Raw genomic sequence first — 13,200 nt, 5'->3', positions numbered from 1 at the left:
TGGATACATTTCTGCTTTTCAAATGAAGATACTAAGAACACAAAGAAAAAAGTGATACTGGAAGTAAAGTAGAAACTTGCTTAAAATTGCTGCTCTGTCTTAATTGTGAAAGAAGAAACTATGCTTCAGTATCCCTTTAAGTAATAAAATGTTACTTATAGGTGGAAATACAACATGCAAAATAAAGGTAAAGGAGCTATTTGTAAACAATTTAATACATTCCAGCAGGTAATATGGATAATTGGTAATAAAAATAAGGGGAGAACATTTTACAGTACACAGCCCTGTCCCTTTAAGTATTCTTTTTTTCATTGCTATATCTTACAAGGTTTATCCTTAGTCAAATGATAAATCAGCTTCTATCTGACCTCACACAATATGATTCTGCCTAGAGAAATAAATATGACTGTCCTCTCCTGTTCTATATACGCAATTCATTTTCTTTAGTGAATGCCCCAACTCTATGTGTTTAACAGCCACAAAGGGGTTAAACACAGAGTTTAAGTACCGCACAGGAACCGCAAAGCACTGCTGCTGAGCCAATCAGCAGCAGTATTTGCACTATCTAGATGTGTGGCTTAAACACAGCTGTGGCATCGCTAGTGTTAATATGACATGATCTAACGAATTAGTGCATGCAATTTATTCATTTTATGGCCCTTTAATAAAGTGTTTATTGGAAACCTCATGAGTTCTTAATTAGAAAATTAAAACGACTATAACGGACTTACGACTACAGCACAGATGACTCTGTTGCATTAATATTTAGCATTTCTAACTGAGAAACAGATTGGATCCAATTAAAGGGAGAGTAAACGCTTGGAGATTTTTGAGATAAGATGTTAAATTACAGAGAGTAAAACCATTTTGCAATAAACTTATATTTATTTTGCCTTTCCTATAATTTTCCTGAAAATTAAAGGGAGAGTAAAGCTAAAATTAAACAATGATTCAGATAGAGCATTGAGTTTATATAAACTTACATCTGTTATTAAATTTGCTTCAGTCTACCGGTAACCTTAAATGAAAGAGCAGCAATGTACTACTGGGAGCTAGCTGAACACTTCGGATGAACCAATAACAAAAGCGCAACCACCAAATAGCAGCTAGCTCCCAGTAGCGAATTACTGCTCCTGAGCCTAACCCTGCCACACTATCTGCCCCTAATTGGTTTAGCAGATATATCAAATAAGGAACTAAAAACTGCAGCTTGGATATTGAAAAACAATTGCAGCAAACAACATTCAAAATATTTTTAACCCACAACTATGTTAATTTATAGCAAGAGTGCAGAAAAATAATAATAAATACAAGGCGTTTACTTTAAAAGGGAATGAAACCCCAAATGTTCTTTCATGATTCAGATAGAGCATGACATTTTTAAACAACTATCTAATATCACATTATCTTTGTTTTCTTGGTATATTTTGTTGAAAAGCAGTGACGTAAGCTCAGGAGTCTGCATGTGTCCGGAGCACTATATGGCAGCAGTTTTGCAAAAATGTTATCCATTTGCAAGAGCACTATATGGCAGCAATATTTCCTGCCATATAGTGCTCCAGACACCTACCTAGGTATATATTCAACAAAAAATATCATGGGAACTAAGCTAATTAACTTTATTAAAACTGTATGCCCGCAAAAGACGGCGGCGCTGGTTTTTACGCGATTTTGGTATCACGTATACGACCCCACATATAAATGCGTATATTTCACCCATCGCCCGCAATTTTTACTCTCATAAGCTAACATAGAACTGCGTCGCAAATCGGTATAACATATTCAGTAGGGATGCACCGAAATGAAAATTGTGGGCCGTAACCGAAAATTCAGGATGCCCTTGGCCGAAAACCAAAAATGACTTTTTTTTTTCCAAAATGATTTTAAAATAGTTAAAGTTATTCTTTAATTGCCTTGTTTGTTTGACACAGAAACAGATGTTGCTCTGCGGTGCTAGGTATTTAATTTACTGTACCTCATGGTGCAGAATGGAAAGCATCCTAAGTTACCCAGCTGGCCTGTTAGTAGCACGTGCTTGTGTCTGCTAAACTATGTCAACTCCAAGAGAAGGCTGCAGGTTTGTCATTTCTTTTTTTCCCTTGTGTATATCCTTGTACCCTCGCCTCTGTTTAGAATGCGGTCTTTTTTTTATTTTTATGCTAGACAGCGGACCTAAATATATCCAATTGTTCTTTGTTGATCATTATGTGACTCATTACTTTTGTGATCAAATAATTATCGGCATGATCGCTCAGAGCTACAGCTAACCTCGTCTTCTACACATAACTGGTACTGGATATAACACACACGTGTGTGATTTTTAATGATTGCTATATCGCTTCCCGCTACACAGGGGCACTTGGGAATCACGCAACTTTCTTTTCTGATTGGGATGCGAAGACTGGACTCTGGGCTTGGTGAAACGGCCCCTTTTGCTTGGTTTTACAATAGCCATGGCATTCCGTAAGTTACAAACAAGATATATGGCATTTCTCCACGCTGAAACCAAGGTGAGCGCGGTGTAGCTGCATCCGGAACCGGAACCGGCAAGTATGAAAATTACATGAAGTCCTCCAATGAGAAAGGCTGAGAGAGTGCCGTAGCCTGCGATATGACTCAGGATCGCCCAAAAGGTAAAATTAGGAAAGAGAGCGGCAGGCACTGCAAAAACCAAGCGGGGCTCACACTAAAGTTTGAAAACCAAAAAAAATATACTTTAATGTAAGTAATCTCAAAAGTATACAGATATGGCAAGACACAAGTACAGGGGGGTGAAAAAAGTGTGACAAGAGAGGCCTGACGCGTTTCGCGCCCCCTAGTTAATAAACTGTAACTGTAATATACCTTATTATCTATAGTTTATTATCTATATATACCTTTTTCATTTTTTCATCTTCATTATTAAAATTAAGCAAATTGACCATATCAGTTTACAAGCTTACAGTTTATTAATTCAGACAAAACCCCTCTCTGTACATTAATATTTATTAACATTTATTAATCTAGGCAGTCTAAGTTCAAACCTTGTTGCTTGCTGGTGTTATAGAACTTGTATATATATATATACAATTTTGTATATTGATCCCATTGTAAGTGTGCCAATGTTTTTAACAACTTATAATGTTTTTTTTAAAAATAATTTCCTTGCACATCTAGGGTTAATGGTTTTCCCTTTAAATAGGTATCTCTTACCTAGTGCTGTAGCCTATGATTAAGCGCCACTAGGGGGCGCGAAACGCGTCAGGCCTCTCTTGTCACACTTTTTTCACCCCCCTGTACTTGTGTCTTGCCATATCTGTATACTTTTGAGATTACTTACATTAAAGTATATTTTTTTTGGTTTTCAAACTTTAGTGTGAGCCCGCTTGGTTTTTGCAGTGCCCTCTCTTTCCTAATTTTACCATATGGCATTTCTCGTCCATGGTTTTTATCATGTGACGCTTCATTCATTTTTATAAAAATGTGACATATTTCTTAAGCAATATAATACCACTCATTTATTTAGGCCAGTATGACACCACTCATTCGTTTGTTTGCATTAAATATGCTACGCTCATTTGTTTTTGCATTTACATTTGATATGATATCCCTAGTTCTTAAGCCAGTATTTACAATCAATATATGACACCCTCATGCATTTCTTAATTTAGAATGACACCCCTCATTCATTTCTTAAGTCAGTATGAAACACCCTCATTGATTTTTTTTTAACAAACAATATGACACCGCAAATTAATTTCTTTATGACACCCTTCCACTTTTTGCAACAAATATGACACCTCATTCATTTTTAAGGTAGTATAACACACTTCATTAATTTTCTACAAACATGATACCCTTAATTAATTTCTTAAAGTGATGGTAAACTCTCCCCTTTTTAAAATCAGATCTGGAATGTAAGCGCTATTTTAGATGGAGTTTAATTCATTAGCTGTAATGAAGATGCAGTATAACATGCTTTTTAATATAGATATGAAATTCAAATACTGCATGCTCCTCCGCCCACTTCAAAAGTCAAATTTTCTGTGAGCTAACAGATTGAATTGTTGTCCAATCAGCGCTCTCCCCATCTGGCACTTTTATTGTAGCTAGAGCATTGATTGGAGAGTAATTCAATAATTTAGCTGACAGGAAAATTGACTTTGGAAGTGGGTGGTGTGACGTGGGGCATTTGAATTTTATATCTATATTAATAACTAAGTTATAGCGCATCTTCATTACAGCTAATGAATAAAACTCCATCTAAAATAGCGCTTACATTCCAGATCTGATTTTAAAAAGGGGAGAGTTTACCATCACTTTAAGTCAGTATGGCACCCCCTCATTGATTTTTTTATCATACAAATTACAATATGACACCCTTAATTTCTTTATGACACCCTTCCACTTTTTGCATCAAATATGACACCTCATTCATTTTTAAGGAAGTATGACACACTTCATTAATTTTTTTTAAAACAATATTGCCAATTTGTGCAATAAATAGGATACTCATACTGACTTAAATAACTGAGTGTTATTATAGAAACACAGGAAGGAAAAGAGAGAGGGCGCCACAATAGCGTAATATTGTCTGGTATTGTGAGCAAACATATGTAGACAAATGGTGTGCTTACCAGAACTAGAGGCACTGTGCTGTGACCAGTGCGTGATAGCTTGCTAGCACTTAACAGTGGCTAGTACACTGGATGGATAACGTTCCTTGGAGTCTTTGCTGGTGCCCCCTAGGCAACCTTTTTCTTAGTATGGATATTTTCAACTGGAAAATAGAACTTGGTGTGTTGTTGTATGGTATTGGAATACCACAAAGCATAGACAACTTCTTGTAATAAAAAGCTTTAATATATGACGCGTTTCTCAACCCCAACTGGGTCGTTTCCTCAGATAAAAGCGAATAAAAAATGGTTACATTTACCGGCATTATATACACATTGTATCATTAAAAACAGGAAGTTGTCATTGGGTGTTTGTCCAATAGGACTGCATTTTCAATTGTAAGAGCCCAGTCTTGGCTATCAGCTGTTACTAATCATGACATAAACATCAATGAATAAAAAATATATATATAAAATTCCCTATATAGAAGATTTGTAAAAAAGCATTATAAACAAATCGATGTACAGATCTTATAGTGTACTATAGCACTGTACAGATCTTATAGTGTACTATAGCACTGTACAGATCTTATAGTGTACTATAGCACTGTACAGATCTTATAGTGTACTATAGCACTGTACAGATCTTATAGTGTACTATAGCACTGTACAGATCTTATAGTGTACTATAGCACTGTACAGATCTTATAGTGTACTATAGCACTGTACAGATCTTATAGTGTACTATAGCACTGTACAGATCTTATAGTGTACTATAGCACTGTACAGATCTTATAGTGTACTATAGCACTGTACAGATCTTATAGTGTACTATAGCACTGTACAGATCTTATAGTGTACTATAGCACTGTACAGATCTTATAGTGTACTATAGCACTGTACAGATCTTATAGTGTACTATAGCACTGTACAGATCTTATAGTGTACTATAGCACTGTACAGATCTTATAGTGTACTATAGCACTGTACAGATCTTATAGTGTACTATAGCACTGTACAGATCTTATAGTGTACTATAGCACTGTTAAGTGCTAGCAAGCTATCACGCACTGGTCACAGCACAGTGCCTCTTGTTCTGGTAAGCACACCATTTGTCTACATATGTTTGCTCACAATACCAGACAATATTACGCTATTGTCGCGCCCTCTCTCTTTTCCTTCCTGCATTAGTCTATTCCCTACTCTCTGGGACCAAGAGGAGCTGCCTACGTCTACTTCACCACTTCATCTCAGAAGAAATACATTTACCACCTTCTTTTCCGAAAAGGGACAAACATATTGAAACGAACCAACAGGAATCCCTTTTGTATCAAGGACATAATCACTAACCGGTTTTACGGTAGAGTTGCCTACTGACTTTGTTAGCTAAGATATGTTTTATGCTTCACACTTTTTTTCAGCGCGCTTTCTTTATCCCCATCTGGGATAATTCATATTATAGAAACACGTCACATTTTTATAAAAATGAATGCAGCATCAAATGTTAAAAACCATGGATGAGAAATGCCATATATTTTGTATGTAACTTAGGGAAATGCCATGGCTATTGTAAAACTAAGCAGTAGGGGCCGTTTCACTAAGTCCAGAAGTGCACCCTTCGCCTTCCCAATCAGAAAAAAAAAAAATATATGTTACGTGATTTCCGTATAGTATTTGTTAAAAATTGCGCGCACGTATGTTAAACAGGGTCCATGAATTTGACTTCAAAGGAAGTGACATGGTTCTCTGTTTTGTCCGAAGCTCCTGGTATAATTAGAAGACGCGCTGGAAGCACACTAAGGGCAGAAGCTGCATCGCATTCCTCCTCCCTCACAGCCTACCACATTTGTCCATATAATCAGATGTTTTCATTATTTCTAAGGGGGAGTAATTTTAGGCCAGTTTGCCCCTCTTTCGGCCGAAATAGGATAGGCCCATTTTCGGCCGAAAATTTCAGTTGCCGAAATTTCGGTTCATCCCTAATATTCAGCGCAAGGACTTAGGCGGCGAAAATGGAGAAATTTTACTTCATTTTCACCTCGCCACACATAAGCAGGCACAGCAAGCCTTACGATGAAAATGTGAGCACCGTAACTCCCTGAAAATATTAACTATATTAACTAACACCTAACCCATACGCAATATCTATCTACCTGTCAACCTCAATACCCCACCGCAAAAACTAATAAAGTATATTAACCCACATTGCAATAAACCTAATAAATGTATTAACCCCTAATCCGCCATTAACCCACATCGCAATAAACCTAATAAAACTATTAACCCCCAATCCACCAAACCCACACAACGCAATAATCCTACCTCTAATCCGCCAAACCCCCACAACACAAGTACCCTAATTAACCTATTAACCCTAATCCGCCAAATCCCCACAACGCAAATAACTAATTAGGTTAGGGGGTTTATTAATTTAACGCCCCCTAAATTAACTCCAATTACCTAAATTAAAAAATACTAAGTTACAATTAAAATAAAAAGCTAACATTACTAAAATAAATAAAATTAAATGAAGCTAAGATTACAAAAATAAAAAAGTCTAACATTACATAATATAATAATACCAATAGCCCTTAATAGGGCCTTTTGTAGGGCATTGCCCTGAGTTAAAGGGACACTGAATCAAATTTTTTTCTTTTGTGATTCATATAGAGCATGCAATTTTAAGCAACTTTCAAATTTACTCCTATCATCAAATGTTCTTCAATCTCTTGGTATCTTTATTTCAAAAGCAAGAATGTAAGGTTAGATGCCGGCCCATTTTTGGTGAACAACCTAGGTTGTTCTTGCTGATTGGTGGACAATTGCATGCTCGATCTGAATCACGAAAGGAAAAATTTGGGTTCAGTGTCCCTTTAAACAGCTCTCTTACCTTAAAAAAGTCCCCCCTCTAACAGTTAAACACACCACCCAACAAACCCCCCAAAATAAAAAAAACTTAACACTAAAAAATCCTAAACTGCCCATTGCCCCTAAAGGGGCATTTGTATAGGCATTCAGCTCTTTTAAGAGTGCCCAATAAATCCTTGATCTAAAAAAAAAAAAAACCTCCCAAAAAAACCTAATTCTAGCCCCCAAATAGGTACTCACGGTTCCTGAAGTCCGGCGGAGAAGGTCCTGTTACAGGCGGTAAGGGCTTCTTCCAAGGGGGGGACCACTTCCTTCTTCATCCAGGACCAAGCAGGCACGGAGCAGGACTGGCGACCGCAGAGCCATGGAGCGTGGAGGATCCTCTTCGTACGATCGTCACCGTACACAGAATAGTGAATTCACGGTACGTGTTCAAATACGGCGTCCCTTGCATTCCTATTGGCTGATTTGATTCTTCAAATTAAATCAGCCAATAGTATGAGAGCTACTGAAATCCTATTGGCTGTTCATATCAGCAAAGGGACACCATATTTAAACGCGTACCTTGAATTCACTATTCAGTGTACGGCGACGATCGTACAAAGAGGAACCTCCATGCTCCATGGCTCTGCGGTCGCCGGTCCTGCTCCGCGCTCATCTCTGCTCCACCACTGTTTGGTCCTGGATGAAGAAGGAAGTGGTCCCCGCTTGGAAGAAGATGTCGGCCGCTTGGAAGAAGACTTCACCGCCTGGAACAGGACCTACTCCCCTGGACTTCAGGAACGGTGAGTACCTATTTGGGGGTTTAGACTTAGATTTTTTTTTTGTTTTGTTTTTTTAAGATTAGGGATCTTTTGGGAATTCTTAAAAGAGCTGAATGCCTTTTAAGGGTAGTAAAAGAGTTGAATGCCCTTTTAAGGGCAATGCCCAAACAAATGCCCCTTTAGGGGCAATAGATAGTTTAGGTTTTTTTAGTGTTAGGTTTATTTATTTTGGCGGGTTTGGTGGGTGGTGTGAATTACTGTTAGGGGGGGAATTAAATACAAAAGAGCTGTTTATCTTAGGGCAATGCCCAAGAAAAAGCCCTTTTAAGGGCTATTGGTAGTATAGCAATAGATTAGGGGGTGTTTTTTTGGGGGGGGGTCTTTTTTATTTTCATAGGAATTAGGTTTAATTTTTTTAATTTTGGATAATTTTGTTTATTATTTTATGTAATGTTAGACTTTTTATTTTTGGTAATTTTAAATGAATTTATTTTAATTTAATCTTAGGTTTATTTTTCTAAGTACTTTTTATTTAAATTATAATTTAGTATTTTATTATTTTATGTAATTTGGAGTTAATTTAGTGGGTGTTAGGTTAGGGGGCATAGTACTTAAATTAGTTATTTGCGTTGTGAGGGTTTGGCAGATTAGGTGGTAATAGTTTTATTAGGATTATTGTGTTGTGTGGGTTTGGCGGATTAGGGGTTATTAGAGTTATAAAAATTGTTGTGATATGGGTTAATGGCGGATTATGGGTTAATAGTTTTGAAAGGTACTTTGCGATGTGGGTTAATGGCAGATTAGAGGTTAATACATTTATAAGGTAGTTTGCGATGTTGGGTTTAGGGGTTAATACTTTTACTAGGTAGATCGCAATTTGTGTAAATGGTGGATTAGGGGTTAATAGTTTATTTAGGCATATTGCGTTGTGGGGGGTTGTCGGTTTAGGGGTTAATACATTTATTATTCGTTGCGATGTGGGGGGATTGTGGATATAGGGGTTTTGACGTGTCTGGTTTATTTTTGGGAGGCGGGTTAGACTTTTACGGGAGATTTGATATTTTTTTTATTTTCTTAGGTGCCGGCAGTTTCTAACATGCCGTAAATCACTGGCGACTCCAGAAATTTGTATTTACGCACATTTCTGGACATCGCTAGTTTATCCGACTAACGGCATTTTATGAACTGCCGGAGCCGTATTTGTGATACTCCGATGTGCGAGGTGAAATTACTGGCGGTGCGGGTTTCAGCAGTTACGCCGATACCTGTGCGGCATATGTAATCTTGCCCCTTGTATTAGAGTGGTATGTGACATAGCAGGTAAATGGTGTTTAGCCAGCGGTTTATATAAAAATGTAACATCTAATGTGACAGATGTGCTGGTTATAGAAGTGTCTGCCAGCTCCCTCGTGTTATGATGTTAGGGTAAACTTAGCACCTATCATGTCAATATAATTACATTCCATGTACAATTCTAAACCCTTCTACTAATGAGCAAAGGGTCTCCTGCAACGCACAGGTACAACTAGTGTCTGCAATAAGTGCACATTTTATTGAAAGATAACATGATTTATACAGCTAAATTATTACTATAATCAGAAATACCTAGCTAATAGGATGAGTCAGGAGCTCAAGAAGCCTTTCTATAAAACTCAGAGAAAGGTTAATGGCTCATCCTGATGCATTCTTATTCTTTTTTATGGTAATTGCTTAGTGCTTGACTTACATTCCTAATAATCAGAACCTTGTCTGGCAAAATAATTTAATGGACCACAAAAACATAAATTATGCTTACCAGATAATTCCCTTTCCATCTGTATGAGGAGAGTCCACGGCTTCATTCCTTACTTGTAGGAATACAGAATCTGGCCACCAGAAGGAGGCAAAGACACCCCAGCCTAAGGCTTAAATACCTCCCCCACTCTGCTCATCCCCCAGCCATTCTGCCGAGGGAACAAGGAACAGTAGGAGAAATATCAGGGTATAAAAGGTGCCAGAAGAACAAAAACAAATTTAGGTCCGCCCAACAGAGAAAACGTGCAGGGGCCGTAGACTCTTCTCAAACATATGGAAAGGAAATTTATCTGGTAAGCATAATTTATGCTTTCCATCTTAATATGAGGAGAGTCCACGGCTTAATTCCTTACTTGTGGGAACCATATACCCAAGCTCTAGAGGACACTGAATGAAAACGGGAGGGTAAAAAAAAGAGGCGGACCCTATTCTGAGGGTACCACAGCCTGCAAAACCTTTCTCCCAAAAGCTGCTTCAGCTGAAGCAAAAACGTCAAATTTGTAAAACCTTGAAAAAGTATGTAAGAAGGAGCAGGTAGCCGCCCTACAAATCTTCTCCATATAGGCCTCATTCTTGAAGGCCCAAGAAGAAGCCACAGCTCTAGTCGAATGAGCCGTAATCCTCTGAGGAGCCTTATGTCTAGCTGTTTCATATGCTAAGCGGATAACGCTCCTCAACCAAAAAGATAGGGAAGTGGAAGAAGCCTTCTGTGCTTCCCAGACTAGATAACAAACAATGCCGAAGTCTGTCTAAAATCCTTCATAGCCTGAAGATATAATTTCAAAGCCCGAACCACATCCAAATTATGAAGTAATCTTTCCTTCAAAGAAGAAGGATTAGGACACAAGGAAGGAACCACGATCTCCTGATTGATGTTGCGATCAGACACAACCTTAGGGAGAAAACCCAACCCAGTGCGAAGAACAGCCTTATCATCAAGAAAAACTAGGTAAGGAGGCTCACATTGCAAGGCCGCCATCTCAGAGACTCTGCGTGCCGAAGAAATAGCCAATAGAAAAAGAACCTTTCAAGACAGTAACAATGTCAACCGAATGCATTGGCTCAAACGGAGCCCTCTGCAACACCTTAAGAACCAAATTTAAACTCCAATGAGGAGCGGAATGTCTAAACACAGGCCTGATTCTAGACAGAGCCTGAACAAAAGACTGAATATCAGAAAGCTCAGTGAGTCTCTTGTGAAATAACACAGATAGAGCCAAAATCTGTCCCTTTAAGGAACTAGCAGACAGTCCCTTCTCCAAACCGTCTTGGAGAAAAGGAAAGAATCCTGGATACCCTGACCTTATGCCAGGGGAATCCACGTTCTTCACACCAGAATAAGTAGGTCCTCCACACCTTATGATAGATGCGACGGGTGACCGGCTTTCTAGCTTGAATAAGAGTATCAATCACTCTCTCAGAAAACCCTCTCTTGGCTAGCACTAAGCGTTCAATTCCCACACAGTCAGCCTCAGAGAATCTAGATTTTGATGAACAAAAGGACCCTGTACCAGCAGATCCCTGCGACAGGGTAACCTCCATGGAGGAGATGATGACATCCCCACCAGATCCGCAAACCACATCCTTCACGGCCACAATAGAGCAATTAGAATAGTCGAAGCTTGCTCCTGCTTGATGCGGGCCACTACCCGAAGTAGAAGTGGCAACGGTGGAAAAATGTAAACTAGGTTGAACCCCCAGGGCACTGCTAAGGTATCTATCAGCTCTGCCTGGGGATCCCTGGACCGAGGCCCGTATTTGGATAGCTTGGTATTGAGTCTGGATGCCATGAGATCTATCTCAGGTGTCCCCCCATCTGTTGCAAATCCCAGCAAACACCTCTGGATGGAGACCATTCTCCCGGATGAAACGATTGTCTGCTGAGAAAGTCCGCTTCCCAGTTGTCCACACCCGGAATGTGGATCACTAACAGCGAGCAGCTGTGGGCCTCCGCCCATTCCAGAATCCAAGCTTCTTCCCTCATGGCCAGGGAGCTTCTCATTCCCCCCTGATGGTTGATGTAAGCCACCGAGGTAATGTTGTCCAATTGGAATCTGATAAACTGGGACAAACCCAGAAGAGGCCAAGCTCTTAGAGCGTTGAAGATTGCTTGAAGTTCCAGAATGTTGATCGGGAGAAGAGATTCTTCTCGAATCCACCGGTTCTGTGCCTTGCTGGCACCCCAAAATGCTCCCCATCCTGATAGACTTGCGTCCGTAGTCACAATCTCCCAGGATAGTCTCAAGAAGGATGTCCCCTGGGACAGGCGATCTGGACAGAGCCATCAAGAGAGCTGTCCAGAGAAATCTATTGGGATAGATCTGAGTGATCGCCGTTCCATTGCCTTAGCATGCATAGCTGCAGAAGCCTGAGATGGAACCTGGCAAATGGAATGATATCTATGCTAGACACCATGAGCCCAATCACCTTCATACACCGGGCCACAGATGGCCTTAAGGAGGTCTGGAGGACAAGACAACTGGAAGTAATTTTGCAACGTCTCTGGTCTGTAAGAAATATCTTCATGGATATGGAATCTATTATCGTGCCCAGGAATTCCACTCTGGTACTGGGAACCAGAGAACTCTTTCCTAAGTTTATCTTCCATCCATGAGATTGAAGGAGAAAAAGAAGAGCTCTCGAATGGTCTTCTGCCAGCCGGCAGGACGGAGCTTAAACCAGAATGTTGCTCAAATAAGACGCTACTGCAATACATCTGGATATCGCTACCACGAGCAGAGCCCCCAGAACCTTCATAAAGACTCTTGGAGCAGTAGCCAGACCAAAGGGAAGAGCTGATCCAGAAAAGTGAATCTTAAGAACTTGAAGTGATCCTTGTGTATTGGCACATGAAGGTAAGCATCCTTCAAGTCTATCATGGTCATGAACAGTCCCTCTTGAACTAAGGGCAGAATATACCTTATTGTCTCCATCTTGAACGATGGCACCGACAGAAACTTGTTTAAGCACTTTAGGTCTAGAATCGTGCGAAATATACCCTCCTTCTTTGGGACCACAAAAAGGTTTGAGTAGTACCCCAAACCTCTCTATGCTAGAGGTAATGGCACAATGACTCCTAGGGAGGAGAGATCCCTCACGCACCCTAGAAAGGAGTCTCGTTTTTCTGGTCTTAAAGACAGGTTTGATAAGAGGAATCTGTCCCTGGGTGGATGAGATTT

Source organism: Bombina bombina, chromosome 7 (assembly GCF_027579735.1).
Source record: "Bombina bombina isolate aBomBom1 chromosome 7, aBomBom1.pri, whole genome shotgun sequence".
In the NCBI taxonomy this organism is placed as follows: Eukaryota; Metazoa; Chordata; class Amphibia; order Anura; family Bombinatoridae; genus Bombina; species Bombina bombina.
The sequence above is the reverse complement of the archived record's forward strand: the minus strand, read 5'-3'. Positions refer to the sequence as shown.